Below are 9,833 nucleotides of genomic sequence, written 5' to 3'. Positions count from 1 at the left end.
AGTCAATACCCTGGTGACGCATTTCAATCAAGGCTATACCAAAAAAAGCTTGCAGCCAAGTAACCCTTAATGTGGTATGGTGTCTGGATAACTTTACATTTGTTTTTCACACTGTGCAAACACTTGCAGGAACGTGATTAATTGCAGAAATAACAATGAAGGTCTTACTTCACTATGTCCCCTCTCCCCCTTCCAGCTTTTAGTTTTTCAGTGGGCCTCTTTTTTTTGCCTTAACATGCTGGGACAGGAAACGGTGATACCAGACTGTTGGGTTATTAAAGCACTCATAAGCAAGGTACTTAAGAAACACTAAAGTTGATACGCAATGTGTTTATTTGCTTGATTGAGCTCAGTCTTTGTTTTGTTAACATGGTTTTTTTTCTATAATCGGTTAGATTTGAGTCAGTTTGGGTTGAATAATGACAAATATATATACAAAAATAACATTCATGCTCCCTTTCTTTTTAGGATGCTTTCTGTTCTTCTTAAGTTATTTATTTTCTGTAAGGTGTTGTAGAGGAGGGCCAGAACTGTGTGTAGAAATATTTAGTAACTTAATAAGGAGGTATTACAGACTCCAGGCAGCTGGAATAAGTTACCTGAGCAGAACATTCATGTCAACATGCTCATATGCCCACGAAGCACCAACTAGTCCCTCGTGTTTGTCGCACTAAAAAAAATCAGGATGAAAGATGAGATTATTACCAGAGTTCTTTAAGCTTGTCCCTCAAGAAGGTTGTACTTTTTCTGATAATTCCTTTCTAAATCAGGGTGGACAGAAATGGACCTAGAAACATATTTGCATTTGATTAAAAGAGTTGCCTCAAGTTTTTTTTCTGCAAGGGTATCTTAAAAACTTGGAAGTTGGAACACCTTTCTTGTATATGTCTACAAATTAATTGAAAAGCATCAGTGCATATCCAATATCATCTCTTCGTATCACTGAGAATTGTGACCATTTAATCCAGCCTTTATTTAATCTAAAATGTGAATATTGCTTCTTAACGATGTTACTGTCAAGAGTTTTGTGGCAAACTCCCAGTAGGTTCTCTCTTTACACCAGGTTTAAAGCACCTGCATGGCTGTGTCGGGACATTTGCATTGCTAAATTGCTGCATCACACCTGCTGCTGTGCATTCATATTTTAAGCTTTTGTGCCACTGTAAAGCTGTGATGCATATGCTCCCTGAGCACTCTTTTTCTTTTGCTTCTGGTTATAAAGAAATACTTTTGTGCAGTTTATGATTGATTTTGTGCAGAAATCGCTCTCCAGAATGAACTGGTGTTGTAACAGACAGGATCTCGAGCAGGTGTGTTTCTGTAATCTATTAGCATAAATTTTTCCACTGCTAGTGTGAAGGTACCTTTATTGTTAAATAAGCACTTATTAGTTTTGACCATGGTCTTGGTGCTATTCTGGTCTTCACTTATATTTTGTAACTACTGGGTAGTTTACTGGAGGTTTCAGACTTATTTTAGTATGAAAACGAACATAGCACTGATTTTTTTTAAAAACCTTTTAAACATTATAGAAGTAATCTTTTCTTTCCTTTTCTTTAGAAAGGGTTTTTGTTCAGTTACATTCTAAACATCAACTGAACTCAGTTACCCACATGCTGCAACTTTGCCCTGATCTATACGATCAGCTGTAAGATCTTATTGGGCTTAACTTGATCTTCGAGGGGATGTTTTGTTAAGTGAATCCCGCTCTGGGTTTTACAAGGATAGGAACAGCTGGGAAAGGTGGCAGTTAGAGACACTTCACAGCTTTTCCACATGACTGATCCCCACAGTGATAGTTCTGCTAAAACCATCAAGACAAGGGCAGAACAGGCTTTTGAAAGGTGACTAAGTTTATTGTAAGAGAATTAAACACTGCATAGACAGCTACATACAGATATACACATGCACATCTCAACCTTTGCCCCTGCATACTTTCTCTGTTTTCTATTACCATCTGGGCCTTTTACCCCCCTTCCAGGAAAGTCTATCTGAAATTACATTAAATTCTTAATGGTGTAGACAGCAGGTAATTATCGTCAGTCACAGCCTGATCCCATTTCCAGAGTGGCTTAATTGTAGGTCCCTGCCTTGAAATCAAACAAATAAAGACACAATGAGAGGCCTAGGTTAGGTTACACAGCTCTAGTGAATGGAGGAGGCTACATTTCCCAAGTTATGACATCAAATACGGCCCTCTACCCAAGAACACACACACACACACACAGACACACGCTTTGTTTAATCTTCAATAATGTATCTCCATATTCTCCCAGTGAAAATCACTGCCTTTGATCTCAAACATCTTTCATTTGCTGTGATGCAACAACATATAATCCAATCGCGCTATTCTGATCCTGCTGTGGATTACGTTACTAATTTCCTTTATTCCTCCGTCCCCATTTCTCTCTCAGTTTCATTCCAGCAAAAACACAAACAGGAGTTCAGGGAATTAACTGTGGCAACAAGGTTCTAAGCAACTTATTTTTTTTCCCACAACTGCGCTCTGATGATTTATTATAATGTCATGCCACTGGATTTATTTCCTTTCCTAACTAGTACAGTAGACCTTTTGGATGTTATTATTATTATTATTATTATTATTATTATTATTATTATTATTATTATTATTATTATTATTATTATTATTATTATTATTATTACACATTTAACGGGTGGACACTATCCCAGCAGACATCATGTGCAAAGCAAGAGACTACCCCATGCTGAAAACAAACACATACACACACCTACACACACAGAGGCATCTCAGTTATCATAAAACAGCCTGTTTTGTTCTTTACTGTCTGAAAATGCTGGGCAACTCAGAGAAGACCAAAAGAACATAAGAGAACATCAAAACCAAATGCACAATAAAGATTGCCAGTGACTTTGAACAATATGTGTGCCTATGAAAAATATGGCTTAATGAAATGCTGAAATCATCTCTACTTCTTTGTGTAAAGGGATGCAAGCAAATGACAACACAACTAATTTATTTCCTTAAGACATCCTGGTAGTCTTGATTAACATCTTATGATGTTATTTTTTTTAAAGAGAACATTAAAAATGTGCTCCATAAGTTTACTCTGAATAATAACTACATTTCCACATCAAATTTGTCGTTTTTATGAAATACAATTGTATTTCACTGTTAATAAGCTCCTAGCCCTAATAGGATTGACTGCACTGTGAATGCAATTGAGTGCCAATTTTTGCAAACTACTGAAGTGGGTTTCTATGTAGTTGATACACGTCGTGCTTGACTGCGGCTTTAATTTTGCAGCTTTAATTTTGTGCTTAATTAAAGCTGCAAAACTAAATTTTTAATTAAATTTAATACGCTGGTTACCTAGCAAAAAAAGGCCCGCTGGATCATCAGTATTTGTTACCAAAGGGAGTTCGGAAGCAATACCATTGGAATTTTAAAATGATCAGAAATTTGACGTTCTTTTGTCCTTCAATTAAACAATATGTCTTCATAACCTGTACAATAAGACACGCTTGTTTTACGGTCTGAGTTTAAATGAGGTAAAGCTTTTCATGTTTTATATTATTAAGATCACCAAAATTACTGCTTTTTACCCAATTTTCAAAAAAATATTTTTTTTGAAACTTTCGTATAAGTTAAAATTTTTTGCATACATTAACTTAGTGATGAAGAACTCAAAGACCAAACCCTTGGTGTTCTGAAGTCCCTGTTGGCTGAATGCTTGAGGGTCATTGAGATGTTTCAATATTTTCATATGATGTTTTTTTTCTTTTGGTCTCCATTTAAATCAAATATTTTCCATCAACCTCTCAGAAACTAACAAAGCTAACATCATTATTTGAACTTTTCAAAATCAATAATATACAAAAAAGTTTTATTGTATGTAAATAGATATATGCACTGAATGTAATAACTTTAAACAACATGTCATTATCATGACCTTGAGCAAATATAAATAATTTTGAAATGAGTGTCTTTATACAGTATATGTACAGCTAATTCAAATGCAAATATTAGCAAAAAGTTAATTTATTTTAGTAACTCAATTTACTACTTGAAACACAATATGGATACATTATACACAGGCAGATCTATTAAAGTCTTTACTTCTGTTAATTCTGATAATTTCTTCATGCATAGCTAATGAAAACATGACATTTAATCTAGAATATTGCGTAAGACGAATAAATACAGAAATGTATAAATGTACAGAAATTGAGAAATGTTTTCAATATCTGTCTACAGGTTATTCTTAAAAGATACAATTGATCCAAAAAAATCTATACATGTATTGCATAACCAATATTATGCCCCTCTTAGGATTCAGACACACATTTATGTCAGTCATTGACTCAATTTTATTTATTTTTTTTGCTTTAATCTGCATAATACACTTTACACACCTTGGCTAAACAACCCTCAGCTCATTGCAAATACTACCATCTGTTGTGTGCTGTGAGTAACTTCCAAATAAACCATTTTATTTGTGATCTTTTTTGAAAAGTCACGGCGGGCATCTTCCATTTAGATAAGTAATGTTCATCTTCTCACATGTATATGTCAAATCTTTAGAAAAATTTATAAACTTTTGAATACATAATGGCTGACCCAGTCTTTTAATGAGCAGCATATAATATGATGTAATTCCCATGTACAGAGGTATTGGAAGTCTCCTCTCTTGATCAAAGTAAGGTTAAACAAAGCCTTGGTGTCTTGATTAATTTTGCATCAAGAATTGAAAGCACCATATTTGACTACTGATAAATTATAATATTGTGTTTATGTTTAATCTACTCTGTACACACACCAGCTTTATATGACGTCTAGTTTCCAGACCTGTAGGTACATGTCAACCACTTCAGTGTTGACATTTGTTGCCACTGTCCAATTCTGTCCCCTCTATCTAACTAATGATCAACATTAAACTTTGCTTAACTGGTATCATATATTAGTTCTGTAGTAATCAAATATTTTGAGAGCAAACATGGGAAAATGAATTACTAAACCATTGTTCTGCGCTTCTCTGAGGCAAGTCATAAATGTTGGATTGAAAGGAAATAAGTGGCAGGATAAGCACATTACTACAAACAAGTGCCTATTTATGGCCAATATATTGCATCTTTTATTGGTTGAGTGAAATTGACTATTAAGCCCTTGCTTTAAATTTAACTACTGTTTGCTTAAATTTAACCCAGCAGCATGTATGTTTCTAATTAATTGGCTCTGGTAATAAAATCAAATTAAATTAAGACTTTAAGAATTAAGACTCATATTCTCCCTTGTATTGTGTAGGTCAAGGTTTGATAGGGTAGTCTATATGTCAAGGGTCAACTGGTTCAAAAGAAGTTGACTGTTGAAATTGGTTCTTTGAAGCAGCTGTGAGTTGTTATCATCTTAAAGTAGGAGAGGTGAGTGGAATGAATTAGGAGATATCTTCATACCACAGAAAGGCAAATATTGGTTTGAGTGGAGTCACTTATGCATATTTTAGAAATTTGTAAATACTGCAAATTATGTCATTGCAATGCACAACAATATTATACTGTCTGATCCTTCTCCCTTATGCTCATTTATTTCTTTAGCTGGTTGTTGCTGCTAAACAACATGCCCTGGGGCTGCTTGTTGGCTGAGACACGTTATTTTGCATATATAAGTCTGCCAATACTTTAGTAAACCTTTGAATTTAGTCTCTTGCGTTTTTTGTGTTCTTATCAATTTTCTTTTTTAAATTAAAAAAATAAAATTAAGTGCTTGGAGCCATTCCTATGTGATACCGCTTGACTGAAGCACCGGCATCCCTGTTACATAGACAAGTCTTTGCCAAGCTGCAGACATGCCAGTATCAGCACACAGGATGTGATGGTAACAAAATAGTTTTCTCCAGTTTCTGCTCTCTTTGGAGTTTCAACAACCGCAATCTCTCTCTCTCTCTCTGCTCTTTCTCCTACCACCAGTTCCTCCTCTGTATTATCTGGCTCATACAGATATGCTCCTGTCTCCCCTGAAAAGGCAAAGTCATCTTTGCTGCTGCAATTGCTTACTATCCTATCTCTAGCTGTTTCAAATAACACCAGCAGAATGACTGTCTCACATGATTGGATGATTTAACTATTTTGTGTGAAAGGAAAAAAAAAATACATCTTGAATGACTAGCCGTACTCCAGAATGAAATTGTCTCTCTCTTTCTATAAATTCAAGTGAATGATTTTGGTGCACTTGCAGGTAGGTTAGCTATTAATCCCACTTCAAAACTCTAGAAAGAAGAACTCTAAATGATGGATTCTTGTTTTAAAGGCAAAAAAAGGGAATTAAGGCTGAATAAACTACCCTCCCACCTCCTACAAAAGTGGCTCTTTTTTCCATCTGAAAAAAATATCAGACTTCAAAGATAGATGCCTTTTAGGGTCAGTCTGTCTGGCTGGCTGTCTGAGCTGTGGCAACATACCAAGTTAATGGAGTGCCAGATGAGCTTTCCTTATTAATATTGGCCACTCATGCATCACAGGAAGTTGTTTCTGTTTCTGTCAAGGGGAACTAAGCCTCCTCACTTAATTTGGTGAATAAAATGTGTGATTGCGTATGCGTGTGCGTGTGTGTGTGTGTGCATGTTTTCATTTGTGTGTATATTTTTATTCCTCTCATTTACCTCCTGATTGGATACATTATAACTTAGTTCCAGTCATGTTTGCACACTGGTTGAGGACAGTCAGAGCATTTGCTCATCACATAAACATGCACTCTATAGCCTCAGGGACTGATTTCTCCTTCCATATTTAAGTATTGTATTTTATGGTGGTGAGAAAGACACTTCACCTGAGACAAGAGAACAAAGTTTTGCTTTGGTCTACATGACGATCAGAGGGCAATGGGGGAAGAAAGGGAGAAAGAAAAACCCACCTAACCCCAGAGATTATTTGTAGTTTTTAAGCTTACAGCCAGAGGCAAAGGATCACAACAAAAATGCAAACACAAACGCAGACAGGCACACAGAGCAGGTTGAATATGAAGAGAGAAAGAACAGAAAATTAAAACCTGTGGGTATTTGGACGTTGATAACTGAATATGCCTGTAAAAATACAATTTAAAGTTATTTTCAACATGTTTAATACTAGAGATAAAATAAGTAAGAAACATTCCACAGTTTCTCTGTTTAAATTTTCTACTGGGGTCAATGACATGAAATTCGCGCCACAGTTTGTGCACAATTATTAGACAAGCAATGCATTTTTAAAATGTCATTACTTTTAGGCATATTTTCTAACTACAAGCTGGATAAACCTGAGTCCTTAATAGAGATATGCACAGTAGGTGATATGTATCTATGTATTGTGAGAGGGGATCGCGTAAGAAGGTCAATACTCTACATCAAGGTGTACATAATTAATAGGCAGCTTCTTTTTTTTAGTCAAAATGACCCAAAAAGAGATTTAACTGGCTCTGTACAGTTAAAATTACAAGTTTTTGAGAAGGATGCACCACTTTTGAAACAGCAAACATATTGGCGTGTGACCACAGAATCAACAAATGTTTTGTTGTTAATAGTCAACAGTCACAAGAAAACTGTTGAGAAAAAAAAGGCACAAATTAAATGCCAAGAATGTAAAAAGAATCAACCATGGAGCTACCAGGAACTTTCAAGATTTCTCTGTCAGAAATCTTAAGAGAGGGGCATCTGGCAGTTTCTGGCTTATGCTAAAATTATGTTGATTCAGCTTCTGGATTTTTGGGTCCAGTGGTGCTAATTGGGATATTCAGACGTTTAGAAATGTAGCTGTGACCATTCCTATTTATAGAGTATGCTTGCAAAAGTAAGACTTTTTTATGAAGATCTATTTGGTTTCTCCTGTGATTTGGCCACAGCTCCAGGAATACTTTTAAGATGCTACCAGATTTAAGTTGGTGTCTGGGCTGACTATGATTTTAGATACATGTTTTTCTTCATGTGTACAATACTTTTCCCCCTATACCATTTCACACTGCTTATATAGAGTGAGTATAGCAAACCTTGACACCATCAACTATGCTATTTTGTGATCCAGTGTCATTGTTCAGTCCTTTACTCCTTAATTGAAAACAATTTTATGACACCCTACATCTTCCTCACTTTTACTGAACACGTAGGAAACCACTCAGAAGGTCACTTTAATTTCATAAAGTCATACACAATATGCATAATTTATAGGTGCATTCATAAAGTGTATAAAATATTCAAGCTTCAATTTACATGTTGTAGCCATGAAAAATTAAGTAGTGCCACAGAAAATTGTTAGAATTTATGGGAAAAGTAGCAAGAGTCAAATAGTCTTGTTTTGTGTCTCTTCTCTGAAGTGACAAGTGACTCAGTGGTAAAGCATTTGACTGCAGATGAAGAGGTCTTGTTCAAATCTCAATACCTCCTGCTCAGGTGCTGTGCATGAATGACGCTACACTTGCTTTTGAACTTAACCGAGGCATAAATGGGTTGTTTCAATAGGAAGAGCAAAACACATTAATTTTTATAGAATGTTGAAAGTGAACAAAATGACTTGTAGCCAGTTTAGTACTCATTCTCTCATCATCTCACCTTTCTTCAAACTTGTACTTGAATGAGGGGCTATATTCATCCCGTTCTGAGTCAATTTTACCAAAAGCGTATCTGAATCCACTGAAAACATGTTTCACCTCTTGTTGGACCACCAATTTTGCGTATGTGTTGGACATATTAACTTGTACATTTTTTAAATTCTCAAACTGTAGAATTTCCGCAACCTTCAAGAAGTAGCTGTCTGATTCAGTCTCTATAGCAGTTTCTTGGTTCATTCTTTTGCCTACAAGAATTTTATGTTTTGTCCATGAACCATTGCAACATCATTGTGGAGGGAAAAAAAGAAGAAAAAGCTGGAAAAAACATAGAAGCACAAAGTATGCTGTGCTTTCGGTAATTCACTTTTCTGGAGTATTTCATCAGATAAATTCAAGGTTCTGTCTTATTACAGTTGTCTGGCTCCAAACTGATGAAATACATCAGCAGGAAGACAATGCCTAATCCCCAGAGGATGACTGACTGAAACAGCACCTACAAAATGCAGTAGGTGAAATAAAGATTGTTTGTTGAGAAAGGTTTAGACTAGTTCAGTGGTGGCACATTTGACTGCAGACGGAGAGGTCTCAAATTCATATCTGATCACCTGAGTCTGGATAAATATTGTGTTTCAGATGCTCACTACCTTCAATTATTCTTCAAATTTATTAACAAGCTTTTTACAACAGTTTAGCTGCAAATAACAGGTTGTTTTCATCTTGACTATCTTTCTGTTTTACAACAGTCATAAAACTGGGACAAATGTGTCAAACTCATGAAAACTCTTGAAATTAAGGTTTGTGAAGATTTGGGCCTTCCGGTTTTGGTTTCCAGCAATTGTAGTTAAATCACTTGAAGAAACATGAACAAAAAGTGTTCTGATCGGAAGAAAATGCTAATGCAAGCTTTACTTTTACTTCATTTTTCTCTATTTTTTGTGTTGCTGCATGTTTGCTGTTCAGGCATCTCCTCCTCCTTTATGTTATTACTCGGTTGAATGTGAGCATGCTTTACACATCAGTTTTCTTCCTCAATCTTGTTGAAAATTTTCAGGAACTCTAAGAAAGAAGGCAAAACTGAATCTACTGAAGACAGTTTGGAAAGTAGGGTTGATTAGTGAGATTATGTTGTTTGTAAGCAGCAAACTGCAAAAAATGCAAATGATGTGGTTGATCGTTAACTTTATGCCAATGGTACGCCTTGATGTCGGGGGCATAGCTCAGTGGTAGGGCACTTGACGGCAGATCAAGAGGTCCTCCAGTTCAAATCTGGATGTCTCCT

At 35.7% G+C, this 9,833-nt stretch overlaps 1 non-coding gene across 1 annotated transcript; it reads left to right on the top strand.

Moving 5' to 3' along the window:
• The first annotated feature begins 9,760 nt into the window (after positions 1-9,760).
• Positions 9,761-9,833, top strand: trnac-gca. The gene has a single exon. It is a non-coding gene; the product is annotated as a tRNA-Cys (tRNA).

This window comes from Gambusia affinis, linkage group LG02 (genome assembly GCF_019740435.1).
Source record: "Gambusia affinis linkage group LG02, SWU_Gaff_1.0, whole genome shotgun sequence".
NCBI lineage: Eukaryota > Metazoa > Chordata > Actinopteri > Cyprinodontiformes > Poeciliidae > Gambusia > Gambusia affinis.
Note: the sequence above shows the minus strand (reverse complement) of the source record. Positions and strands in the feature narration are given on the sequence as shown.